The following is an 8,079-nucleotide window of genomic DNA, read 5'->3' as shown; positions in this document are numbered from 1 at the left end:
TGTTGTGTTCACATAAAAAATTTCATGATCATTGGATTCATTTCTGTTTTAATATGGATTTTCTATGTTTGATGTCCAATTTTGATCACATTGTTTGCCTTTGCCTTATCTTGATTAATTGATGGGTTTGCTTATTGAATTGGCTTTGGTCCTTTTGAGGCCTTATTCTTGTTTGATTTGAACATGCTTCATGTGAAATCTTGACTTCTATTTTGGTCATTTGACTTGCCTTTGACCCTAGTCTTTGTACTAGTGGTTTGTACTCACCAATTGTGCTTCATGTTTCAGGTTTGAGCATTTAGCTTTGATGATTGGTGTGGCCTCATTATTTAAGATGCCATTTTCTTTGATCACTAACTCTTGTTGTGTTGTAGGTCCATTGATGTGATGAACTCACTTGAGTGCTTGCATTTGAGACTTGCATTGTGTATAACTCTTGATTCCTCTGTTGTCTGTTTTGGTTCTCTGAATACAATATTAACTGTTTAAGCTTTTGTACAGGTACATTAGTTGCTAGCTAGCTCTTGCTTAGCCTTTGCTTTGGAGTGTGGTTGATACACCACTGAGGTAGCTTAGCCCTCTTACTCCATGTAGTCTGGAAGTCCTGTCGCCTTTTTGACAGGCATTTGGCTGAAGTCCTCCTTAAGAGGCCATGTTTGTGATTGTTTACATTTGTGATAAAGACCTCTAAATGAGGCATTTTACTTGTTAAGTCCTCCTAAGTGAAGAGGCAATTGACAGATAGAAGGGATTAGCAATCAATCCCCTGTTAATCGTTGAGTCGTTCATTATGCTCGCACTACGTGCTGATGCTCTTGAACATAACCCAAGATCTTTGTATAGAGTCAGTCAAGTGGAATAGGGTCCCTCATTCTGGATCCCCACACTTTCTTCTACCATAAGCTCACCCAGGCCAGGGTTAAGAGCATGAGGTCACATCCTCATTTCTCCATTTCATCAGCTTCACCCTAACTCTTAATGTTAGTGGTTAAGAGCTCACAGATCACCTGAATACATTTGGCTTGTTTGTCGAGGTTGATATGACCCCTCTTGACTAAAGCCCACCTTTGATTGAGCCACCTTGTCTGTATATAGTGTGTGCTTGTTTGCTTATTTGTGAACCCTTCATGTGTTTGTTTATCATGCATTCTATTTGCTTACTTGTTTGAGGAGTTAGATGTACGTACAACTATTGGTATTCTGTTTCCTCTTTTGTTTTGTGGAGTTAGATGTAAGTCCATCTATTGGCATTCTGTTTCGTGTTTTGTTTTGTGGAGTTATATGTAAGTCCATCTATTGGCATTTTGTTTCATGTTTTGTTTTGTGGAGTTAGATGTAAGTCCAGCTATTGGCTTTCTGTTTCCTGTTTGTTTTGTGGAGTTGGATGTAATCCCATCTATTGGCATTCTATTTCCCGTTTTTGTTGTTAGGAGTTGAGTGTAAGTCCATTGATTGGCAGCTTGTTTCCTCTGTTTGTGGTTCTCTCTTGAACTTGCTTTTACCTTGTGTTGCCTAATTCCAAAGGAACTTACTTGGATCATTTCTATGATCTTGAGAAAGGAACTCCTGTTGTGGCTTTATCCCTTAATGTTGATACCTCAGGATTGGCATTAATTTTAGAAAACAAATAATGTATCCACCTCTGTTGTTTTAATATGTTGGGTTGAAGAAATTCAACATCTGGACCAACATGTCATGTACGATGTCACGACGTCAGGTCTGTGACATCGCACATGTGTAGAAGACTGAATTAATTAATTCAGTATATGTCAAGGGATCAGCAAGGATATCTGGTGAATATCCTAACTCCCTTGTGGAGGACTTGAAGACTAATTCAGAATATATATAGGCTCAAAATATGGAGATATATATGGAGAGAGATTAGGAACTTGAAGACCTTGTTTTTAGCAGAATTTTTCTGCTGAAGTTGTAACAGCAAAGAACAAGTCTGCTGCAGCTTTCTGAAGGCCCAAATCCAGTTGGGTGATTAGGTTATAAATAGCTGATTGTAATCTAGTTTTTGTAAGCCTCTTAGAATGAATTTTTAAGGGTGTGTGTAAGGTAAACCTCCCAATCTGTGGGAAGGTTACCATGTGTCTCTCAGTGGTAAACCTGAGAGTGTTTGTTACTCAAAGCCTGTAGGCAAGAGTAATTATGTTCTTGAATGAAGCTGTGAAGCAAGTTCAAGGTGTTTGCACATTACATTGTATTTGTAGTGATAGGAATGGAAACTGGAGGTTTCTATCTAGGAGTTCCTAGGTATAGATTGCATTGGGTAGGGATTAAGTGAGGAGTTGTAAACGGGGGAGTTTAACTCTGAATTGATACTACTAATAGTGGATCTTCTTCCTGGCTTGGTAGCCCCCAGATGTAGGTCATGTTGGACTGAACTGGGTTAACAATTTCCTGTGTTTGTTTACCTCTGCATGTTATAATCATGTCTGCCATAATTCAGGTTGTGTTACAGTCTGCCAATCAAGTTAATAACAAACCTGATACATAGCCTTCTGTTGGAATGTCAATCAGAATGTTTTGACATTCATCAACAACAGCACATACTGTTTAATAAGCTGATGAATTCAGTTCAGTATGTAGTGAAGTCTGGTTTTCAAAAGCATATTAGACAAGGCCAAAAGAGCTGTGGGAAACTGTCAAACTGGATGTCTTGACAGTTCTTCCAGTAAGCTGATACTGAAGTAGAGACTGGTTGGTCTTTTACAGTACAGCAAATTTAGCAGTCTGTGTTCAGGAACTAAATAGACTGAGCATATGGTTCTGGGCTTGGATGTCAGACGGAATGTTGTGACATTCATTCCTGACAGCATATGCTATATTGTTGGATGGTTAGTTTATCTGTTTCAGGATTTTTCTCAGGCTATTCTTCAGGAATCCACCAGCTGTTCTAAAATCTAGGAAACTAACAACTAAGCTACAATTAATGAACCTAACAAATAATCTATTTGTTAGCTCCTTAATAAGTGGAGATTAGTTTAACTTGTTACAACCTTTAATCTAGGAAATACAAGTACATGACCAACAAACTGGAACAATGTAACAGATGATGTTCAAAACAGGATTGAGACATCATGATGGCAACTGTGCAGGAAAACAACAGTGGTGAATGTTATGGTGCCCATAACAAATTGTTCCTCCTCTATAGGATGACATAGAAGGAGAGGTTGTGACACTGTGAAAAGGTGCACAATAGTACAGAGTGTAATAACTGTCTTGCTGTAATAAGTACAATGTTAGATCAGATGTCATGACTTGAAGTAGAACATCTGAATACTGACTACACCAGAATTTCAATTGGTATCAGAGCAGGCATCCTGTTCTGTCTCTGGATGAGATCCATGGGTGATACTTTCTGGTAGCTGGCAAGGAGTTATGTTAGTACTGAAGCTGGACCCTGTGTAAGGTTCTGCAATTCCCTGAATGGTCCCTTGAAGTAGGTGGATGGACTGTTCATGACAGGAATGGTGTGTTCCTGTCTCTGGAGATTGGCAATTGGCCTGAGTGTGAGACAGCTGTGCCAGTACTTAATCACATTCAAACCTGGTATGGTCTTGGAGGCCAATCTGGTGAAGTGTGTGTTCACAGGTTGAGTTGTATTATGATTTCCGCTGCATAATACCTGGCAGAACTCAAACTCTGATGTAGTTTCCCCTCATGTGGATGAAAGGCTGCTGTGTTCAAGATCTCATCATAATCTACTGAAGATGTCAAAGATACTTGAGTCTCCTCAAGTCCACTCATCATGACGTTCTCACTTCAGGATGGTAAGAGTCACTTAATTACTGATTCTCTTACTCTCTTGAGTAGTGTATATGAAGACCTTGAAGACCTTCAAGGAAGGTTTGTTCCAAGGAGGTGGAACCAATGTTCTATGTGATGTTAGAACATGTTGTTCAACAAGTATGCAGCTACTGGTTGAAGAGCAGATGTATTAGGGTTCAAACAAAGGGATAATTCTGTTTGGAACCTACTCCTTACCTGGAAGAGGAGACATCTGTGTGTGCTAAGTTGACAAGAGCAGGGTCAACTGGGTGTGTGCTCAAGAAGGTCATCCCTAGAAGTTGAGCTGGTTGAGATGTGACATTGTGCAATCTCCTGCTGTTAGGCATCTTCCTGCAATTTGATCAGGATTGGATAGTTGTTCCCTGAAGTACTATGATGTGTTGGAAGACAAGCCTCCTGGATGTTAGCAGTCAATAATGGGGTAACCTGATTGTGATATCATTTAAGGGGGTTGGAACCATGAATCTTGTTATTCAAACACCACGTTCAGAAGTGGCAGTTCTTACTAGGAGTGAGAATATGAAGATTCAGAGGTTGGTTGAGGTAATATGCTCTGGCAATGCATATCTACTATTGACTGGTGTGTGTCTCACAAGTACTTATGATCAGCTGAAGCCTGATTGGTGTGATTGGAGGAGTTAGTTGCCACTGGTAAGGGATGGTGGATGTCATGTTGAGACATTTGTGTACAATGCATGGATATTGGTATGGAGTTTCCATGATTGTTGATTTGAGGGGGAGTTTTGGTCAACCCCCTCACGGTTGGTCAGCCTAGGGTCAGGTTGGCTGTTGACCAGTGTCACATGGGTTCTGGTTGATGTGTGACACATTTGCAAGGAAGGATTCATCTCTCTCATTCCTAAGGGTGAATCTAATCTGGAAAGAGTCTCAAGACTGTTGAGGTGCTTGCAAGCAGAAGATGTTGACACAAGAAGAGTACCTTCAAAGTATTCTTATGGTGGAAGTATCTGAAAGGATATTTGGGAAAGGATTTAAGATCAATGTCTACTTGTGTCATGTACAAGTATTTAATTGATTATCCTTGGAGCTCAAGATAACTGATGTTCTTAAAGATGTTGGAACATCTCTTCTTCACGACCCTGTGCAGAATCACAGGAAGGATAGTACATTGGGGTATGATCTATCTCTTTGGTGGCAGCAAAAGCATATGATCTCTGAAAAGGTTTCCTGGCAAGAAACATGTTCAGCCTTGGTATGTACAAGAAGAAGAAGACATCATAGTCTTGATGGTGGTTACTTGGATCAGTTTATTTCTGATCTAGGTAAGGAAGTGCATTAGCTTATGCACACTGTGAAGTCAAGAACAAGTGGCAGTAGTCTTGACATCATGGAAACAACCTTGCCTTAGGATGTGGAATCCTTGGTAGAGCTGAAGGGTTAGTTTCTAACTGATCCTTCTGAAGACTCATACATCAGAGTGTCTGATGTCTTTGGAGAAGAAGCAGGGATTCATCAAGGTGTGAGCTTGGATGACTTAACTGCAAATCTACAGGATGGAGGTTGTTTGCTCAAACTTGGTTCCACAATCAAGTCTATGAGAACATTGAACTCTTGTTCTGTGAAGGGAGGAAGTTCTTTCAAGTGGCAGAAGAAGGAGCTGAATTCAACAGCTGGATGTCAAGCACAATGTTGTGACATTCGGTTCTGCATCAGATTCTTAGTTGATGAAGTGGCACATCAACTTGAGATAGAAGGATCTACAGGGTTGTAGATTGGACACTTCAAGTTCAAATCTCACTTGAAAGGTCAGAATATCTTTGGGAGAAGTCTGATAAACTTGGGAAGGTCAAAAGGCAGCATTTGATCTTTTCATATGAGAATTCATGAAGGAGGTAATCAACCAATGGCAGTTGGTCTATCTCAGAAGTGAGTTCGAAGAATCAAGATAATCAACATAAGACCGCTGGTTATTCTTGAGGAAAGTCTGAGACAAATTACTTTTGAGCAGAAAAGTATTAAGTTGAAGACAAAAGGAGGTGTTCTCTATTCATCTCTTGGAGCTTGTGGTAGAAGTTCTGAGCTATCTATGGAAGAATGTCTCTAGTAGTGGGATGAGAGTGTATATCCCAATGTACGTATGGGTTCCTCTGGCCCAAGCTGGGGACTCAGTAATATCTGAAGTCTATCAGATAGTGCTCCTTGTGATGCTGTGAAGGATGTCCCAGCTGATGTTAAAACATCTGGTGAAGTGATCTTCTGTTCTGGTTAGAAGAGAGAGTGACACAGAGTGTGGATGTGTTCAGCCAAGAGGGTTTGATAGAGGGTGCGCTCTTGAAGACATGAAGATGCGTCTTATGTTTTCCTTTCATCAAGTGGTCTGGAATCTCTTTGAATCAGGAAGTATGTGAAGGTCCAACCTTGGGATGTTGGATATGATCATGTGTGACCTCCAAGAGAGTAGGTTGTCCATGACAGGGGGAGTTGTGCCTTTGTGCTGCAAGCAATCACCAAGCTTGTGGTCTATGTGCTCCTAGATGACTAGGTAGTTATCAGGATGCTGTGATGTGCAGCAAGGCTGAGTGAGCAGAAGAATGTCTGACCGGATGTCATGACATTGCCCTGGACATTGCTGTTGATTCCTTCTGATTTTTCAAGTCATTAGGAATTATGAGGGTGGTGTGGCTAAGTCTGATAAACCAGAATAAGACTAATGGCTACAGCTGTGTGGTACAGGGGGAGTAACCAGCAACTGAAGTGTGAAAAGTGGGCTGTAGCAGTGCTAGGTGTCAAGCCTCTACTGGAGGAATGACAGAGGTCTTGGGAAATGTTGAAGACTGGCTGAATGCAGGAATGTTAAGACATCGAGTGCAACGTGTCTGACTGCATATACGGAATGGTCTCCATGCACTGGAACGGCTGTTTTGAAAAAGAAACAGTCAAGAGCTATAAAAGGCATTCAAAGATAGTCTGAGATTTTGTTGGTGAGTCTCTGACTGTTTCTCAGCAAAAATAAATGCATCTTGACCAAGCATTTATTTCTACCGGATATTCCTAAGCACAGGCTGGAATATTTAAAGGCTGCAAGAGCCCCCCCCCTTCTCCCCACAACAGATACACTCCAATCCCAGAATCATGGGGTATGTTAAGGTCTGGGCAAGCTGCGCCTGGATCTGGTTTTGTGAAGGGTGCCTTTACAAATGTTCAGCTAAAAAGGGGGAGAGAAAAGAACGTCAGAAACGTCCTGGGGTCGAGAAGCAAACAGATCACTGTGGTAACAAACAGAAAGTTGGGGTACACAAAATTCACCAACTGAAATACCACTTGTGTCTTGTGATCTGAGTTAAGAGAACAGTTGTGCCCTGTGATCTGAGTTACATTGTCTATGTACTCAGCATTACATACTCTTCAGGAAGCTCTCCTGTTGAAGGGAAGGGTTCTGGAACAACTGAGCCTTGTTTCTCATCTTCCTCGTGTACACCAACATTGGTGTTCATGGTGGGGGGGAGATAATAACGGAGGCCTATTTGTTTTAGCTAAAATTTGCCAAAGGGGGAGATTGTTGATACCTCAGGATTGGCATTAATTTTAGAAAACAAATAATGTATCCACCTCTGTTGTTTTAATATGTTGGGTTGAAGAAATTCAACATCTGGACCAACATGTCATGTACGATGTCACGACGTCAGGTCTGTGACATCGCACATGTGTAGAAGACTGAATTAATTAATTCAGTATATGTCAAGGGATCAGCAAGGATATCTGGTGAATATCCTAACTCCCTTGTGGAGGACTTGAAGACTAATTCAGAATATATATAGGCTCAAAATATGGAGATATATATGGAGAGAGATTAGGAACTTGAAGACCTTGTTTTTAGCAGAATTTTTCTGCTGAAGTTGTAACAGCAAAGAACAAGTCTGCTGCAGCTTTCTGAAGGCCCAAATCCAGTTGGGTGATTAGGTTATAAATAGCTGATTGTAATCTAGTTTTTGTAAGCCTCTTAGAATGAATTTTTAAGGGTGTGTGTAAGGTAAACCTCCCAATCTGTGGGAAGGTTACCATGTGTCTCTCAGTGGTAAACCTGAGAGTGTTTGTTACTCAAAGCCTGTAGGCAAGAGTAATTATGTTCTTGAATGAAGCTGTGAAGCAAGTTCAAGGTGTTTGCACATTACATTGTATTTGTAGTGATAGGAATGGAAACTGGAGGTTTCTATCTAGGAGTTCCTAGGTATAGATTGCATTGGGTAGGGATTAAGTGAGGAGTTGTAAACGGGGGAGTTTAACTCTGAATTGATACTACTAATAGTGGATCTTCTTCCT

This window comes from Lathyrus oleraceus, chromosome 6 (assembly GCF_024323335.1).
Source record: "Lathyrus oleraceus cultivar Zhongwan6 chromosome 6, CAAS_Psat_ZW6_1.0, whole genome shotgun sequence".
Taxonomy (NCBI): domain Eukaryota; kingdom Viridiplantae; phylum Streptophyta; class Magnoliopsida; order Fabales; family Fabaceae; genus Lathyrus; species Lathyrus oleraceus.
This window is presented reverse-complemented; position numbering follows the sequence as displayed.